Below are 20,887 nucleotides of genomic sequence, written 5' to 3'. Positions count from 1 at the left end.
TTGAACCAGAGTCAGATGCTCCACCAAATGAGCCACCCAGGCGCCCCTTATTTACTTATTTTAAACTACTTTTTTTTTTTTTTAAGTAATCTCTATGGCCAACACAGAGCTGGAACTCACAACCCCAGAGATCAAGAGTTGCATGCTCTACTGACAGTCAGCCAGGCACCCCCACAGAGATTTTTAAAAGAAATCTATCTGTGATTCCCTCAACTTGAGAGTGAAGCAAGGTGGGCAACTGTCAGCCTGTGCATTAGGATTCTCTCAGAGCATGGTGGAGATTATCTAGCATCAAGGAAAGATAGGTTGAGAGTCACAGTGAATTTATTTAGAAGTAAATACCGAGTGTATTTTCTATTTGAAATGGACTCTTTTGGAAAAGGAATTAGAGCTTACTTTGTACTGGTCAAAAGAACTATACCCTTAAATGTTTTTATTCCTAGTGTCATTATTTTTTTGAGGGGAGGCAGACAGAGAGGGAATCTTTTTTTTCTCACTTTATTGTTTTTAAATGTCCTTTTAAATGTTTCTTCATTTATTTTTGAGAGAGAGAGCAAGATTGAGCGTGAGTGCAGGGGAGGGGCAGAGAGAGAGACAGGGAGAGAGAGAACCCCTAACGGGTTTTGCGCTGTCAGCACAGAGTCCGACGCGGGGCTCCAAACCACCAACTACGAGATCGTGACCTGGGCTGAGATGAAGGGTCAGACGCCTAACCAACCGAGCCATCCAGGTCCCTATTCCTAGTATTAATTAACCTTTGACTTTAGACGAGAAAAAGACGTTGAGCCTATTTGAATCAAGCTACATTAAGAGAAGCAGGTTTCCACTCCTGAGATGACAGCCTTGGTAGAGATGAGCCAGCAGGGAGTTGGCCATTGGATGGGGGCATAGGTGGTTAGGAATGGGGACTAGCAAGCAAAGGGATGGATGTGAAAGGGTTGATCCTGGTCAACAGCTGGCATTGCAGAGATCGGTGTATTCTGTCCGTCCAGTTCAGGAGATGGCCTGAGACCAATCCTATTTGTCTGGCCTGTTCTAAAAAGAGTTCTAGTGAGTATAGATGAGTCATGTTCCAGAAAGAGCACTAACCCATTATCCATCACCAGATCACAACTCCCAAGTGAGAGAATGCTGAAACATGAGACAATGAGCATGTCCTGCCCTGGAACCAGGGGTGAAAAGGTGCTGGGGCTGGGCAACTGGTAACTTTTTCCTTCTCGCTCCTTTGCACTTAATTCCTAATTTCATTTTTCCTCTTCAAATGTCTTGGTATAAGAGGCTGAATTCTATTGTTCCTTGCGGTTCTGACAGGAGCAATTAGAATCGGTTGCCTTTACTTCTTCCAGCAAGGTCAGGAGGCGCCTCGACACACTCGTTATTTATGGTACTGGCCAGTACAGGACAAGTGCTAGGTGAAGTTTAGGCGGGAAGCAAAATAGGAGATAGAACACAGGGAGCCATTTAGGTCATGAGCAACCTCTTTCCCATTGAGAATCACCAAATCGCAAGGCCAAAACCAATCAGGGCGTCCACACAGGAGTGAAAATTAACATAATCTCGATAGAATATTTTCGTACAAAGAGCACACTCGTCTGAAAGTGATTCTGACAAATTATGATGCTGGTTTGCAGGCAAAAAGCTAACTGGAACCAGAGATCTGCCCTTCTCCCGGAGAGATAGGCTGCACTCAAGCTTAGCTTCCCATGGGACCTCTTCCTCTCACAGGAGGACTGAGACATCCCATTGACCTTAAGGTCCCCGAGAATTCCTATAAACAGCAGGTACCCCAAATCCAGATTGCCTGGCACCAAGCTGTCCAGACAGTCCATCACCAACACGGTTCGTCATAGGCTTGCTCTATGACAAGGGATCTTGCCGGTGGAACCCAGGCTCACCTTTCAGGTCCAACAAGGACTCCCTCTCACTAAGGCTCATTTAGCTGCTACCGGCCCAACCCCCCACCTGCAGAAACCAGCACTGAGGCACAGCATGGCACCATCCTCAAGGAGACCAGACGGCCACTTGGGCAAATAATTACTTTGGATCGATTCCACGTGGGGTGTGTGTGTGACTGCGGGACAGGAATTCATTCTCTTCAGGACTGATTCACACTCCAGTTATGAGTTTGCCTTTCCCATCCGCAGTTCCCCCAGCAGTGCTACCGTTGAAGAGTCTAGGAAATGGTCATCCATTGACATGGTATCCCATGCAGTGTTGCTTAAAACCGACGGGCCGCGTTACCGCAAAGGAGCTGCGCCTGACCCTGAGAATCCGTGGTCTCATCCTATACTTGACCACTCAGAAGCAGACGGTTTGACGAAATGGCCCATCACAGGCCCAACTCCCTTTTTAGCTCTTAGTACATGTGCTGCCAGAGCGAGCACAAGCAACTTTTTAGCTTTTAGACTGTACCCTGTGGAGTCGGGCAACTTGGTGAGAGGCTCTTGTCACCATGAGTCACCCTGGGTGAGACCAGACGAAGAGCAGCTCAGCTGCGGCCAGTCTAAATTGCTGACCGCTGGGGCGCCTGCCTGGTTCAGACCGTGGAGTGTGTGACTCTTGATCTTGGAGTTGTAAGTTCAGGGTCCAGAGTGCTCACCATTACACTATGGAACTTCAAGCCCTACGTTGGGTGCAGAGATTACCAAAAAAAAAAGAACCAATCCTTGAATTGCTGACCTACTGTATAACGTGCAAATCAAATGGTTATTAGTTTAGACTATTATGTTTTTTGGAAAGGTGTGTTATGTGGCGATAGATTATTAACACAAATGAGGCCAAAAATATCTGCAACGGTACATAGAGGTATCTGACACAGCTGAAGAAAATACCTGCTAAGCTCTCTCGTATGGTAATGAGAGCTCTAGGTCCCTCCCTAGAGGCTCACCAAGAGGCAGCAAACCCGGGTCTAGAACTATAACCCGAACACTTCCTCCAGCTGACATACGAGAAGTCTCGAAGGAAGATTTTCGGTAGTTCTCACCTCTCAGGAATTATTGTAGATTTTCTCTCCCCCTGGAGAAGGCAAAGCCAAAGGGAGGGGGGCCTCTCGGAAGAGCTGAACGGTAGCTATTTGAGAAATTTAGGGGAGAGGCGGAGACTTTCAGCGAGAGCTGGCCACGTGTCCTTGGAGTTTAGACACCAGAGTCACCACAGACACTGCTGCCTGCCTTGCGCCGGAAGAGTTCTAAAGACAGGAAGCTTGCGGGTGCAGCAGTGACAGGGCGGCCTGGCTGTTACTTAGCGTGGCAAGGATATGCACGGTTCCTTTGGATCACGTGATGGCCCCAGAATGCAAAAAAGCTTGAGCCTCCTGCTTGTGCCCTGCTAAAGGCCCTGCTGAGGGGTGAGGGGATCCTGGCAGTGAGACGTCGTGGGTATCCCATAAAGGGAGTTTATATCAAAGAACCAGGCCGTGAGGAGGTTGCTGAAGAATCACACTCACCTCCTAAGAGAGCCAGCATTTGGGTGCCGGCCACACGGAAGACACGGACAACCAAGAGAGGACTTTCAGCAACATCAAAAAGTAAGAGACCAGGGATTGAGGAGAGAGAGGCCTGACAGAGGGAAGAACGCCATATGGGCCCTAGGATGTACTATCAAATCTTCCCAGTGGGAGCCTAAGAAGAACCAAAAGCAATCAAGAGATAGAGTCAATTTGGCCATCTGCTGTGTCCGGAGAGGACAAAAGCATCTTGCGACTGTAACCTGTAAAGCAGGAAATTGGCTGTCTCCGTTCCTGCTATCTTCACGCTTGGAGGAGAAGAAACTCCTAGTTAGAAAAATGGGGAAGGAGGGGCGCCTGGGTGGCACAGTCGGTTGGGCGTCCGACTTCAGCCAGGTCAAGATCTCGCGGTCCGTGGGTTCGAGCCCCGCGTCAGGCTCTGGGCTGATGGCTCAGAGCCTGGAGCCTGTTTCCGATTCTGTGTCTCCCTCTCTCTCTGCCCCTCCCCCGTTCATGCTCTGTCTCTCTCTGTCCCAAAAAAAAAAAAAAAAAAAAAAAAAAAAAGTTAAAAAAAAAAAAAAAAAAGAAAAATGGGGAAGGAGAAGTAGAAGCCTAAGGAACAGAAAGAGGATTATACTCGCTTCTTTGACTTTAAGCCCCTCACTGGGGGCAGGACCCAACTGGGAGAGAGGACAAGACATAACTTGAGATCAAGTTCTGAGATTTGACTATTTTAGGGGGCCGATCGTTCCCCACTGTCCCCCCCTCCCGCCAGCAACCCACCAACCTTTTTTCTAGAGGCATGGCATTTTTAGCTCAGGTATAAGACTGCTTAAAATAAGAACACATTTCTCGGTCTCCCTTGTGGGTAAATACATTAATGTGAATAAGTTCGGGCTGACAGGCTGTGACCATAAATGATGTTACCAACTTCTGGGTTGTACCCTTCAAGGAAACGGGTAGATCTTCCCCTTCCTGATGACTGGAATGTGATGCGGTGCTGAGCCACTCTGGACCAAACATGCTAGGTCAGCACTATAGGGATGGTGGAGCAAGAAGACAAAAGAAAAAGAAGAAGAAGAAGAAAAGAAAAGAAACTTCCGCTCACTCTGCGGAACAGAGCTGCCGTTAGTACTCTGCTTCTGCCGCGTAATAAGCAAAAGTCTCAGCGGCATACCACACTGCACATTTATTTCTCACTCATGGCTTTGTGAGCGGGCTCTCCCAGGGGCAGCTTTGTTCGGTACGAAACCCTGAACTCAAAGCAAGTTTTCTATCCGTGTTTGAACACGAGGGTGCCCACTACGTGGGGAGGGAGACAGGAGCGAACGGCTCCCTTTTGGGCCAGATCCAGCTTCTAAAATGACTCTCAACACCAGAGTTGCTCTGCTGCTGGCTGTGGGTCAAGTCCAGCTCCACTCTAGTGTCTTTCTCAGACCCAGGTCAGAGGGAGATTGGGACTCTTAGGACACCGGCAGTTCCTTCCCATAGCAGCGGTTGGATCCAGTTTGCAGTTTTCCCCACAAGGGCAGACACAGCATCTTGAGCCCCCATCAGAGACACCAGCACCGGTAGGTGCGCTTCCCTCCTCAGTGGTCTGAATTTCAGCTCCACGCAGCCCCTTCTCTAAATATTTAAATTGTAATAATCCCAACGTCTCCCCTTGGTTGGTCCCCCTGGCTCTCAGCAGAGTGGCTGTTGGGCCACTGTAGCACAGTTGCTATCTCCGTCGTGTATTAAGCTCTCCTCTTGCATTTTCAGTTACCTAATTATCACTTTTTTATATTAAATTCTGTTAAAATAATCGGGTGGCTTGTTCCCTGACATTACCCTGATCCAATGGACTAAATCCCACGCGTGTAAGACTGCCCTCAAAGAATTTTCTCTTTTGATGCATGTCATGATACCCTGCTCCCAGGACCTGTCACTCCTCTCGGTACCTATTTTTGTTACAGAATTCACTGTGCTGAACTGTCATCATCGTTTTTTTCTCATCCATCGCTATCCCAGGCCAATAGCTCCCTGAGGTCAGAGCACGTCTCCGTGTCTTCAGTCCCTGGCACGCAGGAAACTCTGAACATACGTTTGAATCAACGAATAAATGAATGAGAGAGAAAAAATAAAACAGGAGCAGAAGCAGTTAAGTGTACGCCATTTGGAAGGCTCACGTAGCGCCAAAATGAAAGAGAAAGTTATTTGGTAATGTGAGAAACTGGAGGGCTGTGGCTTCCAGCAGCGAACGCTGCTCCGAGCACACAGCGAGCTCTCAAATAAAACAAGAAAAAGAAAAAAGAAAGAAAAAACACCACAACGGGAATCGGACAACAGGATGAAAGGGCAGCTGAGACTTTCCAAAGAATACTTGGTGACTGGGAGAGAAGGGAGAAGGAAAGGGTTGGGACTCCTGGGGACGCCAAATTGGCCGTTCAGGCTCTGGAGGGAGGACCCGGTCTTAAGGGACACCTCCCACTTCCCAATCAGTCCTGCCCAACCCTTTCCCGGGTTTCATTTCTGGTTCCTCCGCCCACCCTTTCTCCGCCCCTTGCCTCTGGGAGGAAACAGGTAAAACACGGAGAACTGGGTCTTACTTCAGGAGCCGTTCTGAGCATGCGTCACTCCCCGTTCCGCGCAGCCGCAATAACTTCCGCTGTAACCGGTACCGCCCATTTTCGCCTTGGAGGAGCGTTTGCTCTGAGGGCAGCTGAGGCTGCCCTAATTGACCACCTTTCCTGTGGGCCCCCGCTCTCCAGTCGCTGTAGGAGAAGTCTCGCGAGATCGCCTTCGGCAGTCCCCGGCGGCGCCATCTTTGTGCCTGGCGAGCGACGGCACCCGACGAGAGTCCTGAAGCCGGCGGTTCGCTTGCCAAGCTCTCGCTGAGGCCGGATCCAGGAAATACGAGGCGGGCCTCGGTGGGAGGGACGCACGGAGGGAGGAGGGAGGGAAGGAAAGGGGGCGGCGGCGGCGGCGGCGGCGGCGGCGGCGGCGGCGGCGGCTCTCACCAGACCGGGCCCCGCACGGCGCGCACCCGAGGGGGGTCGGGCGGGGAGGCGGCGCCAGCCCGGACCCCCCCGCGGGAGCAGGCGGCGGGCGAGAAGGCGAGGCAGCGGCAGCAGCAGACAGGGAGCGGCGGCTGCCGGGTGAGTGTCCCCAAGAAGGGCCCGGCACCTGTCCCAGTCGGGGCGTCGGGGGTGGCCCCTGGGTCGTCTCGGTGACCCAGCGCCCGGGCGCTAGGTGTGCGCTCGAATGCGGGCGTCCCGGGGGCTCGGCTCGGCCTGGGGTTGCGGCGGACACCGGGAATTGCGGGGCTGCTGGAGGTCTGCGCAGGGCCTGGCGCGCCCGCCCCAGACGCCCTGGGAGGCCGAGGAGAGAGGGAGTGGCCGGGGGCCTTGCTCGGCCTTCGCCCCCCAAGCAGAGGGGATGATGTCCTTCCTCGCCGCACCCTGGACATTGCGGAGAGTGAACGTCGGTGGACGGGCTTCAAGCCCCAGCAAGGCGTTTGCCGATGAGGACTAATCAGCATCAAGGTTGAGTCTCTTGAGGCTATTGAGAGATGTGGGGGAAGGTTAGTAGTAATAGTAATTGTTCTAAACGGGGGGTTGCAGTTGGTGGCAGGTGTGGAGTAAGGCGAAAACCTGGTGTCCGTTTTTTGTTTTGTTTTGTTTTAAAAAACAAAGATCGCACCGACAATCCTCTGAGGTCCGACAACAGATTAGTTATTCCCGGTTGGAGTTGTGTAGTTTAGTCCTGTGTGCCAGCTCATTAAAAAGGGCGTAAGAAACAGGATTTGGGGCGTTGGGATGAGGGATAAGGTGGGTTATCAAGTAGGCTGCATATGAAGTCAAAAGTTCATAGTGTTGATAAAAAGCATTTTTGTCTTTACGGAAATTTAATTTATTTAAATTGCTTAAGAATACTTGTCACCTTTGGTCCAGACGGGTTGTCAGTTCCATGTGTTCTTCAGTGACGTTTGTCAATCCGACAATAATTTTGGCATGCGATCTATTTAGTTCTGGTTTGTGAAAGAACAAGAATGAATGAGAAAGAAGAACAATTTGACAAAGTTAGCTTCTTCTCCTCACTTTCTCATTTTAGAAGAATAAAGGGATTTATTTTTTTCTTTGCCTTCTAAACGTTTTGCAATCGTACACCAGAACGTTTGTAAGAAGAAACAAACGTGTCAATCAAGAAAAGGCTTTTGAGATGAGAGGCTAGCTTTTAACAGTATTATTAAAGGCATCGTCACCCATGGTAAATTTTGTGATGACGTGAAGAATGCAAGCAAATCCATGTACACGTTTTCAAGCAGTGTCACATAGGAAGTTTTTCAACTTTAGTCCCCTAGCCCCATTTGCTTACCACTGGCTTAATCAAAGGAAACGACTTCCGTGAAGATAAATATTAAATATATGAGTTTCATCTTTATATTGGACAGAACAGAATAATCTATGTTCTGTCACTCTGAATTTTCTTTCACATGTTGATTTGACACAGCCTTCTCAGTTACGTATATTTTTCATTGGCATATTCTGTGCAGCGTGTGTTGCAGCTAAGGAAGCTGGTATTGTGTATATTCAGGCACCGGGTTTGGTGGGTTACCTATAGCTCTCCTGTGCAGGTAACGTTATGCCTGTTGTACACATAACCACACTAACCTCTCGTATTCTTCAGTAATTTTCCTCAGGAGGTTATATAGCTGGAAAATTGCAGACCTAGAGCCCACATTCATGTGTGTCTGATTTTAGAATGTGGGCTTTTTCTACTATACCCTGCAGAAGTGTGTGTGCTAAGTGATAAAAATTTCATGAAATGGAAATTTTTGTTACAAAGAAACCTTTCAGTTCTGTCGGTAATCTTGAAAGATTTCAGTGCTCTTGGTTGAAGATAATCTCAAGGTTTTGGGGTTTTTTTTTTCCCTTCTTTTCAGACGTGTTCATTTTTTAGCCAGAGGTAACATTTTAACAGAAGTCTGCTGATTAGTAAGGATTCCCAGTAGCCGGTAGTGACCTATGTGAAATTCAGATGTTTTCAGTAACTTTGCCTCTAGTTTCAGCATGCCAGGATACTTCAAAGATCAAATATTTCGTTTATTCTGGTCCTGCATAGTTTTTCAAATTACATTACTAAAATAAAATACCAACTATTTCTAGGGGTTTGAATTTGCTTTATCATAGCTTGGAGGTATATACACACACGCACCCACCCACCTACCTTCTCCAACAAGTGGAGTATCTGATAACAGGCGCTGTTTTTCTTCTCTTTAATTTAGTCCAGAGGTTTTGGGTTTTTTTTTGTTTTTAAAAAAATTTTTTTAATGTTTATTTTTGAGACGGAGAGAGACAGAGCATGAACGGGGGAGGGTCAGAGAGAGAGGGAGACACAGAATCTGAAGCAGGCTCCAGGCTCTGAGCTGTCAGCACAGAGCCTGACGCAGGGCTCAAACTCACGGACCGTGAGATCCTGACCTGAGCCAAAGTCGGACGCTTAACCGACTGAGCCACCCAGGTGCCCCAGTCCAGAGGTTTTGGATCCACTTTGTCGTTTGCAGAAAATGTGGCAGCCATTCTGGGATCCAGTGTGATCTTCTGTAGGGCTAGGGGTTGAAAAATCTTCCCGGTTCCCAAGCAGTATCTGAGATGTCGGTGAAACAGCAGGAACATCTTGCCAGTGCATGGCCGATGATCATTTTTGTCCTCTGATGGTCTCTGTTCTTGCATCTTTGATGTGCTGCTGAGTTTGCCTCCTGGCCATTATCTCTGCTCAGGAGAGATTTCAACTGGAAGGGGAGCAGCTAAAATAACACGGGGGAAGGAGGATGCGAAGTGTCTGGCACTCATCCTCCAGCAGGTCATTTCGTTAGGTTTACCTCTTGAATTAATTATCCCTGGTGGGGAGTCGTGGGAATGTGATTATGGAGTTTGGGATTTACGGGGCCATCCTTTAAGAAGTAACTTGTTTGGGGGGGACCTGCGGTTAAGTAGCCTTGTCTGATGGAAACGTGGGCATTAGAGGCTGGTGGTAGAGTCTGAAGTCCTGTGCTCCTCGGGATGCATCTGTGTGTATGGGTTTGGAGCTTTGCTTGAAATAGTAACTTTCAGTCCTGCCAGGCAGTGTTTGGTCTGAATGAGCAAGTTTTTCATTATAGTTATACTCCCAAGAAAGAGTTAACTATCCTTCCTTATTTGTGAAGGTAATTACTCATGATATTTGGGCTATTGGGGTGAAAAAATTGACAAATGATAAAGTAACTGAATGCTCACTCAGTAAACAAAAAAGCTTTTTCTGAAATGATTTATAGTGCCAGTGTACAAAAAAAAAAAAGCACCAGGAAATTATCTCATATGTATTTTGAAGTATATTTTCATATCTTCCACATAATAAACCTCAATCTATTACTATGGCCACAAATACTTGTTTATTTAAAAGTGAAATGGACCTGATGAAATACTGGAAACTGTCAAAATGAATTAATCCTAAATATTTGAGAACGGTGATTATAGTTTAATTCGTTGGCAATTCTATTGACTTATTTGGCCCTCCTCCACCATCCCACTTCCTGTGCCAAATTTCCCTAGGTTCCTTCCTCTCTTTTTACTACTAGTTGTTCCTGCTGGTACCTGGGAGCCCTTAGCCCCCTTGGTTCTAATTGTCCCTGAAGTCGTTGGCAGAGTGGATGCTGACAAGGAGGAAAACAAAACTCCTCTAGGTCCACTCCCCTTCTCCGAATCCCTGTGCTCTATGGGATCAAGAAGGACCTGGACAAGACCCCTTAGCGAACCTCCTCCATCCTTTATTGAAAAGGAGAGTGAGAGTAGCCAGAGTGAGAGGGGCAGTGTCAAGATCTTTGCCACCATTTCTCTTTTTCTTTTCCTTCCCTTTCTTAGGCATGAAGAAGGAAAGTTTGTGAAAGCTCATCTGCTCCAGGAGTGGGCCCTGCTCTCTTGTCCTCTTCTGTCACCCACCCTGACCCTCACACTTTTCTCTTGCCCCTTTTTGCTGCCATCCCGCCCTTCATCCTGCTCTCCCGAGTAGGTCCTCCCTTCCGTATCCCAGGATCTCCTCCCGCCGCAGCTCTGCCTTTTTGTCCTAACTCGGAAGCCTCGTGCACTGCCAACTGCCATCTTCCCTGCCTTTTCTCCTGCTCTGCCTTGATCGTGGAAGCCTGGGCCTGTGGTCCTGGGGCGGGGGGTGAAGAATTGGTTGCTACTGGAGGGCTGAGTGGGGCAGGAGTAGTTGGTTTTATTCTAAAGGCGATTGCAAAATGAGTTTTCCCAGAGAAGCGTTGCCCGTGCAGGTTTGGTATTTTATTATACTTCGGTAACCTTATGGGTGTTTTAGTTTTTGTGGACTGGTTTGGAATCCTGCCACAAAGACCTTTGTTTGCTGGGAAGTCAAGTTCTGAGATTCAAGTAGATGATTTAGGAAATCCGTGTGTGCTCTAGAAGTTGTTGAGGGTTGCGTGCTTTTTGTTAATTACTCAGTGGGATGGTATGGAGCACACCTTTTCGCTGTCCACATTAGATGTGTTGTGCAGATCAGGTGGCTCTTCTGGGAGATAAACAGATAGCCTTTTTAGATGGTCAATGAAGCAGTTTTGAATTCAAGCACATGTTTTGAAATATAGTTGTTCAGTCTATCCCAGGTTAATATTTGTTCTCAAAGCAGATGTTACAGTGTTGTGGAAAGAACAGAGTTTTGCTTTGTCATAAAAGCCGTATCTTGTTCCCACTATCTCTTGTTGCCGTTTTGAAACTTTTCAAGGGTATTTGAACTGTAGCAGTTATTTTAGACCCGTTTACTTAATGGTAAACCGGGACTGTGTTTGTTTTACCTGAAGGTTTTAAAATAAAGTTTTATTAGTCTGTTGTTGGAGTTCCATGCCGTTACCACTGTTTGCAGTGTTCGGACAAGTGAAGGATTTCGAAATGTTAAAAGCAAAGCGGAATACATTTTAAATTTGTTCTGTATAAATGTGTTCAGTCTTGGCTTGGTTGAAAGATGCATTTCTACTGAAAGGCAAGATAGGTCTCTCTCTCTCTCTCTCTCTCTCTCTCTCTCTCTCTCTTTTTTTTTTTAAATCTCCAAATCACTCTTGTTTTAAAAATGGAGTAAGCACCCTTTATTTCAGAGTTTGCCAAATTATTTAAAAAATTTTTTTTTTCAACGTTTATTTATTTTTGGGGACAGAGAGAGACAGAGCATGAACGGGGGAGGGGCAGAGAGAGAGGGAGACACAGAATCTGAAACAGGCTCCAGGCTCTGAGCCATCAGCCCAGAGCCCGACGCGGGGCTCGAACTCACGGAGCGCGAGATCGTGACCTGGCTGAAGTCGGACGCTTAACCGACTGCGCCACCCAGGCGCCCCAGCCAAATTATTTAATTATACCCAGAGCACAGTGGTTAAAAACATCTCTGGGGTAAAATGCTCAAATGTTCAAATCTTACTTTTGACACTAGCTCTGTGATCTTAGGCAAGTTGCTTAATCACTGACCTGTTTCCTCATTTTTGAAATTGGGGTAGTGTAATATTTACCTCACAGGGTTTTTGTGAGGATGAAATGAGCCAGACAGAGGATGTATCGTGCATATTTACAACATAACTAGCAATGGTAAAGACTCAAGAAGAGTCAGTTTTTCGTAGTACACGGTCATCATCATTGTCGCTACTGCTATTACTAACTTCTGAGATGAGACCCCTTCTGTGCTGGATGTGTGTGTCTGTGTGTGTGTGTGAGTGAGGGAGAGGGAGAGGGAGAGAGAGAAAGAAAACATTTGTGTATTTGGTAGTAATTTTTAAAAATTATTTATAAAGTTTAAAAAAAATTTTTTAATGTTCATTTATTTTTGAGAGAGAGAGACAGTGTGAGCAGGGGAGGGGCAGAGAGAGAGAGGGAGACGGAATCGGAAGCGGGCTCCAGGCTCGGAGCTGTCAGCACGGAGCTGACGCGGGGCTCGAACTCACAAACCATGAGATCATGACCTGAGCCAAGGCCGGACGTCCAACAGACTGAGCCACCCAGGCGTCCCTTGTTTCTTTTAGTGGGAGAGAGAGCGCGTGAGTATGGGAGAAGGGCAGAGGCAGAGAGAGAGGGAATCTTAAGCAGGCTCCATGCTCAGTGTGCAGCCTGACGCAGCGCTGGATCCCCTGTCCCTGGGGTCACATGAGACTTGAGCTGAAGTCAAGAGTCGGATGCTCAACCAACTGAGCCACCCAGGTGCCCCTGGGTAGTCCTTTTTAGCGCAAAGCTGATGGAGGGAGGCAGGGAGAGCAGCATATTAACTGCTGGATACATCCAAAATTGGCTGTAGTATAGGAAATGCGTAAAATATTGAGCTAATTTCTTTCAGTAACACCATTCCTATTATGTTAAGTATAAGAAACTGTGCCGCCTTGGTATATGAGCAGAACTGGATTGTGTGAGTAACTGCAGTGTCTTTTATTAAAATTCATTTAATGGGGCGCCTGGGTGGCGCAGTCGGTTAAGCGTCCGACTTCAGCCAGGTCACGATCTCGCGGTCTGTGAGTTCGAGCCCCGCGTCAGGCTCTGGGCTGATGGCTCAGAGCCTGGAGCCTGCTTCCCATTCTGTGTCTCCCTCTCTCTCTGGCCCTCCCCCGTTCATGCTCTGTCTCTCTCTCTGTCCCAAAAATAAATAAACGTTGAAAAAAAAAAAATTAAAAAAAAAAAAAATAAAATTCATTTAATTATCTCGGCATCTATAAGGCCAAATTCTGTGTGGAGGGAGCCTCAGTTTCTAAATGGTCCATTTATAGGACTATTTTTTTGCAATTCATCACCATTTTCTCACAGAGATAATGTCACGTAAGGCCTTCAGATTCCCAGGCCAGTCCCACGTATCTGAATTTGAAGACTGATAGTGGTATACAAACTAACTTCTTTGTATAACAGTGTCTCAACAAGAGTCTGCATTGAGTGCAGGAGGTACTGTAAGATTATGAATACAATCTTGAAGATGGGATGGGGGAGTCACATTCCTTCAGGATCCTAGCAAGGACTCCCAAGTCGTGGCAGAGGGCTTGTTTCTCTAGTGGATGCAGAGGACGGGGTGAGTAGTGGGACCTAGTCTCTAGAAGGCCCAACTTTTTTCCTGGTGTGGGTCTTCAAAAGGCTGTTTAGTATAGCGGTTGCTCAAACCTCTGTTCCTTCACTTACAGAACTTCTCTCATCTGTAGATTGTACTTATTAGTACTGTACTGCCTACCTTATAGGTTCTTGGGAGGGTTCGGCGTGGTAATATATATAAAGCACTTAAAATACCAGCTAGCCCGTAGGCCAGTGCACAAGTAATGTTACACGTATATTTATTATTAAGTGTTACTGTGTTACAGCCTCTAAAATACCCCTCTCTGCTTGGCTGTCCACTGCCTCTGTCTTCTATACTTAAATAGTATTGTTCCCCCTTTCCACTGAGAAATGGTTTCATAGCTTTTCATTTTCATACCTGCCTAACGTAAGCATCTTTTTTTTTCTTTGAACCTTTTCCAGGCTTTATTTAGTAATATTGGAAAAATAGGTAACACTTTTTTAAAAGTCTTTTTTCATAAATGTGCCCATCTCACCTGTTTAGGCCTTGTGAAGATACTGACTGGACATTTTGATTGTTTTAGAATTGATGTAAAATTTCTCAACTTTTAGTAGTTTTTGCTGTCAAAATTTTCTTTTTCAGTAAGCTTTTTATTTTGAAATAACTTTAGATTTACGGAAAAGTTGCAAAGACGGTACAGAGTTTCCATATACCCTTCACCCAGGTGTACGGAACCATGGTATATTTGTCAAAACTAAAGACATTAACATTGGTACATTTCTATCAACTAAAGTGCAATTTTATTTGATTTCATTAGCTTTTCCAGTAATGTCCTTCTTCTGTGCCAAGATCCAATCCAGGATACCATGTTGCATTAGTTGTTAAGTCATTAGAAATTTTTTTTTTTTAATGTTTATTTTTGAGAGAGAGAACCCACGAACTGCGAGATCACGACCTGAACCGAAGCCGGAAGCTCAACCGACTGAGCCACCCAGGCTCCCCAATTGTTAAGTGATTTTTTTTTCTTTTTCTTTTTTTTTTTTTTTTTTTAACATTTATTTATTTTTCCAGAGACATAGAGAGAGCCACCCAGGCACCCCTGTTAAGTCACTTTTAATGTTTGTATTTATATCATTAAGACCTCCCATTTCTTTAGTGAATAAGTGTCTGTGGCCCTAAAACCATGTTGTGTATTAAGTTTTCTGCAGATCTTCAGAAGGCCAGGCGTTTCCCTGGGGATTGCAAGTGTAGGGATACATCTTGGTGCTGAACTTTATAGTTTGAAATAAAAAGAGAGGGTCCTATGATAGTGGAAAGAATGCTATGGAGATAGAGTGGAGACCAAAGCATGTATAGAATTTAAAAATATGTTTTTACAGGACTAAATGGGTTGTTGTATGCGTACACTTTTGATGGAGTTAGCTTCACAATGACAAGCCATTCTTTTCCAGCTGATAAAGTTGGGGTGCCTCGGTGGTTCATTCGGTTCAGCGTCCAACTCTTGAATTTGGCTCATCATCCCAAGGTGGTAGGATCGAACCCCATGTCAGGATCCTGGTTGAAATTCTCTCTTTCTCTCTCTCTCTCTCTCTCTCTCTCTTTTTCTTTCTCTATTTCTCTGCCCCTCCCTGCTCATGTTCTCTCTCTCTCTGTAAAATAAGAAAAATTTAAAAATGTTAAAGTTACATAGAAAGCATACTTTCTTCATATTGGATATAGAAGTTAACTGGAATGAATTGTAGAAGTTAATTTTTTAAAACTGATTTAATAAGAAAATTAATATTAAGTTAATACAAAAATTTATTGTCACAGATTTAGCACTTTTTTTTTTTTTTTCACTGTGTACGGATTTCAGGTTATCATTATTGGTTCTTTTGGTCTTTTTCAGGGACACTTTATGCTATAGGTGCCATTGTCATTCTAAATGACGACGCATGCCACACAGAGTTATTTAGTGTAAACAGAAAGTTATCGGTTGGTTGCACATCGTGAACTTTACTTTTAGAAAGTCTTATCTTTTCTGCTCCAGAAATAGCTTTTGGCTATAAGTCTTGGATGGCACAGAAATTAATTTTGAGTTGGTAACACTTGGCTGAAAATGTTTAAATTGAATATAGCCTTATTCAGGGACACTGCCAGTAAACAAATTCTCTTGCTGGGTGGCAGTCCTCTAGAACTTAAAGAAATTGGGAGAGTGATGAACTTAAATAACTTTGTTTTTACTTAGGGAGAGCTGCTTCTGACCTTGGACAAATCGCCCGACTCAAAGGAGTTTGTTTTTTTCATTTATAAAATTAGGAGATTTGACTATAGGTGTGAGTCTGTTAGTTGATTTCTAACATTTCAAAGACCTTCTTACTTAATAAAAATATCAAGTGGCTTGTCTTAGATCTGTATGAACCAATACTACTCACTAAGTCTAGATATAAATCAATTTACCTTTTTGGATTTGAGTAGTATCAAACCAATTTTACTGTACGTTTGAGAGTTCCTAGCTGGTTTGGCACCTCTGTGAATACTTTTTGCTAGTTAGCATGTTGTCTGATACCTGCTTTTGAAGTTCTTGTTAGTTATTTGATTTCTTTGCCCTGAAGCAGTGAACTTCAGACTTTTTTACTCCCCCATCCTTTAACAGATTTTGAAAAATAAGTACTCCTTCATACTTAAAAAAGAACTTATTAAAAGTTCACTAAATGTGCAGAAAGCATATGTCAGTGGTAAATAGCTCAGTGAATTTTTACCGAGCACACTTTTGTCCCAGATCAAGAAAGTGAACATTATCAGTCATGTAGCAGCTCCTCTGTGTGCCTGTCTGATCACTTACTACCCTACACCCCCAGTCATTTCCCTGACCTTTTTTTTTTTTTTTTTAAATAACCAGAAGTTTGTACCTTTTACTTTCCTTCACCATTTTCCTGACATTTAACATCATATAGTTTTGCCTACTTTTGTGCTTCATATAAATGGAATCCTAGTATACTCTTGGGCAACATTATGAATGTGGGACTTATTTATATATTGTGTATAGTTGTATACTGTATCTTCTCAGAGCGTGTGATAAGATTGGTTTTATTTCTTCTTTAAAGTTATGATAGAACTGAGTCCTGAAGCCATTTAGACCTAGAGTTTGCTTTGTCAGAAAGGTTTTAAGTACAGATTGAATTTTTAAAGTAGTAGTAGTATACTTCAGGGTTTTTTTTGTTTTTTTGTTTTTTTTAATTGAGGTATAAACATAACCTATAACATACCAGTTATTTATCTATTTAAAAAAGTTAATGTTTACTTTTGAGAGAGAGAGAGAGACAGAGACATTGCATGAGCGGGGGAGGTGCAGAGAGAGGGAGACCTAGAATCCGAAGCAGGCTCCAGGCTCTGAGCTGTCAGCTGAGAGCCCAGTGTGGGGCTTGAACTCACGAACCCTGAGAACATGACCTGCGCCAAAGTCAGACGCTTAACCGACTGAGCCATCCAGGCGCCCCGTATAACATACCAGTTTAGTTCCAGGCCCACAACACAATGATTCCATATTTGTATATATTGCAAAATGTTCACCACAATAAGTTTAGCTAACATCTGTCACCGTACATAGTTATTACTCTAATTTTTTTCTTTTGATGAAGACTTTTTTTTCCAAAACTCTTTATTTATTTTTGAGAGAGAGAGACTGACTGAGGCCACAGGCAGGGGAGGTGCAGAGTGAGAGGGAGACACGGAATCTGAAGCAGGCTCCAGGCTCCGAGCTGTCAGCACAGAGCCAGATGCGGGGCTCAAACCCACAGACCATGAGATAATGACCCGAGTTGAAGTGGACATTGTAACTCACTGAGCCACCCAGGTGCTCCACTTTTGATGAAGACTTTTCAGATTTACAGTCTTAGTAACTTTCACGTGTACAGTACTGTATTATTAACTATCGTTGCCATGCTGTACATTACATCCCCAGGACTCATTTATTTTATAACTGGAATTTTGTACCTTTAACCTCCTTCATCCATTTGCCTCCCTCTACTTGCTGTATGTGGCAGCCTCTAATCTAATCTGTTCTCTGTGTCACTGAGTTTTGGTTTTTTTTTAAGATTTTACATATAAGTGAGATCATATGGTATTTTACTTTCTTTCTTGGCTATTGTAAATAATGCTGCAGTGAATACAGGAGTTAGTGTTTTTTCTATTTTTGGGTAAATACCCAGAAGTGGAATTGCTGGATCATATGATAGTTCTATTTTTAAGTTATTGAGAAACCTCCAACCTCTTTTCCATAGTGGCTGCTCCATTTGCATTCCCACCAACAGTAGATAGGGTTCCATTTTCTCCACATCCTTGCCAGCACTTGTTATTTCTTGTTTTTTTTTTTTTTTGATATTAGCCATTCTTTTTTTATTTTTTAATGTTTATTCAGTATTTATTTTGAAAAAAAATTTTTTAACATTTATTTATTTTTGACAGAGAGACAGAGCATGAGCGGGGGAGGGTCAGAGAGAGGGAGACATAGAATCTGAAGCAGGCTCCGGGCTCTGAGCTGTCAGCGCAGAGCCTGACACGGGGCTTGAACTCAGGAACCGTGAGATCATGACCTGAGTCGAAGTCGGATGCCCAACCGACTGAGCCACCCAGGCGCCCCTATTTAGTATTTATTTTGAAAGAGAGAGAGAGAGAGAGAGAGAGAGAGAGAAATCCCAAGCAGGCTCTGCGCTGAGAGAGAGAGAGAGAGAGAGAGAGAGAGAGAGAGAGAGAGAAATCCCAAGCAGGCTCTGCGCTGTCAGTGCCCAGAGCCTGGCATGGGACTTGATCTCATGAACCACAAGATCATCACCTGAGCCAAAATCAAGAGTGGGATGCTTAACCAACTGAGCCACCCAGACACCCCAACATTAGGCATTGTGACAGGTGTGAGATATTATCTCATTGTGGGTTTTTTTTCCACTTTTTTCTTTTTTTGAAGTAACCTCTGTGCCCAATGTGGGTATCAAACTCATGACCCTGAGATCAAGAGCCACGTGCTCTACCAACTGAGCCAACTTGGTACTCCTCACTGTGCTTTTGATTTGCATTTCCCTGATCATTAGTGATGTTGAGCATCTTTTCATGTAGCTTTTGGCCATCTGCATGCCTTGTTTAGAAAACTGACTATTCAGGGGCGCCTGGGTGGCGCAGTCGGTTAAGCCTCCGACTTCAGCCAGGTCCGGGAGTTCGAGCCCCGCGTCAGGCTCTGGGCTGATGGCTCAGAGCCTGGAGCCTGTTTCCGATTCTGTGTCTCCCTCTCTCTCTGCCCCTCCCCCATTCATGCTCTGTCTCGCTCTGTCCCAAAAATAAATAAACGTTGAAAAAAAAAATTAAAAAAAAGAAAACTGACTATTCAGAACTTCTGCCCATTTTTAAATTAGGTTGTTTGTTTTTTTACTGTTGAGTTGTAGGAGTTCTTCTCAGAGATCTGATTTCCAAATATTTTCTCCCTTTCAGTAGGTTGTCTTTTCATTTTTGTTGATGATTTCCTTTGCTCTGCAGCAGCCTTTTAGTTAGGTGTAGTCCCACTTGTTTGCTTTGCTTTTTGTTGCCTTTGCTTTTGGAGCCAGATTGAGAAAAATCATCACCAACTCTGATGTCAAGCTTATTACTGCCTATGTTCTCTTCTAGAAGTTTTATGGTTTCGTGTGTTATATGTTCAAGTCTTTAATCGATTTTGAGTTCATTTTTGCATATGGGGTAAGATAGTGATCCAGTTTCATTCTTTGCCTGTAGCTGTCCAGTTTTCCTGACAGACGTTATATTTTAAAAATTTTTTAAAAGTGTTTATTTTTTTTATTATTTAAAAAAAAAATTTTTTTTTCAACGTTTATTTATTTTTGGGACAGAGAGAGACAGAGCATGAATGGGGGAGGGTCAGAGAGAGAGGGAGACACAGAATCAGAAACAGGCTCCGAGCCATCAGCCCAGAGCCTGACGCGGGGCTCGAACTCACGGAGTGTGAGATCGTGACCTGGCTGAAGTCGGATGCTTAACCGACTGTGCCACCCAGGCGCCCCTAAAAGTGTTTATTTTTGAGAGAGAGAGAGAGAGAGAGAGAGCGAGCGAGCATGAGCGGGGGAGGGACAGAGAGAGACAGAGACACAGAATGTGAAGCAGTCTCCAGGCTCTGAGCTGTTAGCGCAGAGCCCGACGTGGGGCTCAAACTCACTAACCGTGGGATCATGACCTGAGCCGAAGTTGGACACGTAACTGACTGAGCCACCCAGGTGCCCCATTCTTTTTTCTTTTCTTAATTTTTCTTTTCATATTTGTTTATTTTTGAGAGAGAGAGATAGAGTGTGAGTGGGGAAGGGGCAGAGAGAGGGAGACAGAATCTGAAGCAACCTGCCAAGAGATTATCAAAGAGACTCTCCTTCCTTCCCTGTGTGTTCTTGGCTCCCTTGTCATAAATTAATTGACCATATATGCTTCAGTTTATTTCTCAGCTGTCTATTCTGTTCTGTTGGTCTGTGTGTTTGTTTTTATGCCAATACCATGCTGTTTTGATGATTATAGCTTTGTAATATAGCTTGAAATCCTGGAGTTTGATGCCTTCAGCCTTGTTCCTTTTTCTCAAGATTGCTTTGGCCATTTTGGGGTCCTTTTGAGGTCAGTCCTACACATTTTAGGATTGTTCTATTTGTATGAAAACTGCCATTGGTATTTTGATAGGGATTGCATTGACTCTGTAGATTGCTTTGGATGGTTATGGACATTTTCACAATATTCTTCCGATCTATGAGCGTGGAATATCTTCCCGTTTATTTGTGTCTTCCCTTTCTTTCATCAGTGTCTTATAATTTTCAGTGTACAGGCAGGTCTTTCACCTCTTTAAATTTTTTCCTACATATTTTATTCTTTTTGATGTAATTGTAAATCGGTTTGTTTTCTTAATTTCTCTTATAGTTTGTTATTAGTTAATAGAAATGCAACAGATTTCCGTGTATTGATTTTGTTTTCTGCAAGTACTGAATTCGTTCGTTAGTTCTAACAATTTTTTGGTGGAGTCTTTAGGGTTTTCTCTACATAATATCATGTCATCTGCAGATAGTGACAAGTTTTTACTTTTTCCTTAACAATTTGAATGCTTTTTATTTTTTTCTTGCTTAATTGCTCTGCTAAGATTTCTGATACTATGTTGAATCAAAGTGGTGAGAGTGGGCATCTTGTGTTGTTCCTGATCTTAGAGGAGAAGCTTTGAGCTATTTACCGTTGGAGTATGATATTAGCTGAGAGCTTGTCATACATGTCCTTTGTTATATTGAGGTGTGTTCCCTTTATATCCACTTTGTTCAGAGTTTTTATCATAAAAGGATGTTGAATTTTTTTTTTTTTGCACCTATTGGGATTATCATATGATTTTTATCCTTTATTTTCTTAATGTGATATATAACG

The 20,887-nt window shown here is 44.3% G+C and overlaps 1 protein-coding gene across 1 annotated transcript in view; it reads left to right on the top strand.

Annotated features, from left to right (window-relative positions):
* Positions 1 to 6,627: 6,627 nt before the first annotated feature.
* Positions 6,628 to 20,887, top strand: part of TAB3 (TGF-beta activated kinase 1 (MAP3K7) binding protein 3) — an 89,091-nt gene continuing 74,831 nt past the window's right edge. The window contains exon 1 of the mRNA XM_030306422.2: positions 6,628 to 7,007. The gene's annotated coding sequence lies outside the window, so the exon portion shown is untranslated. The remainder of the gene's footprint in view (positions 7,008 to 20,887) is intronic.

Source organism: Lynx canadensis, chromosome X, assembly GCF_007474595.2.
Source record: "Lynx canadensis isolate LIC74 chromosome X, mLynCan4.pri.v2, whole genome shotgun sequence".
NCBI classification, from domain to species: Eukaryota; Metazoa; Chordata; class Mammalia; order Carnivora; family Felidae; genus Lynx; species Lynx canadensis.
Note: the sequence above shows the minus strand (reverse complement) of the source record. Positions and strands in the feature narration are given on the sequence as shown.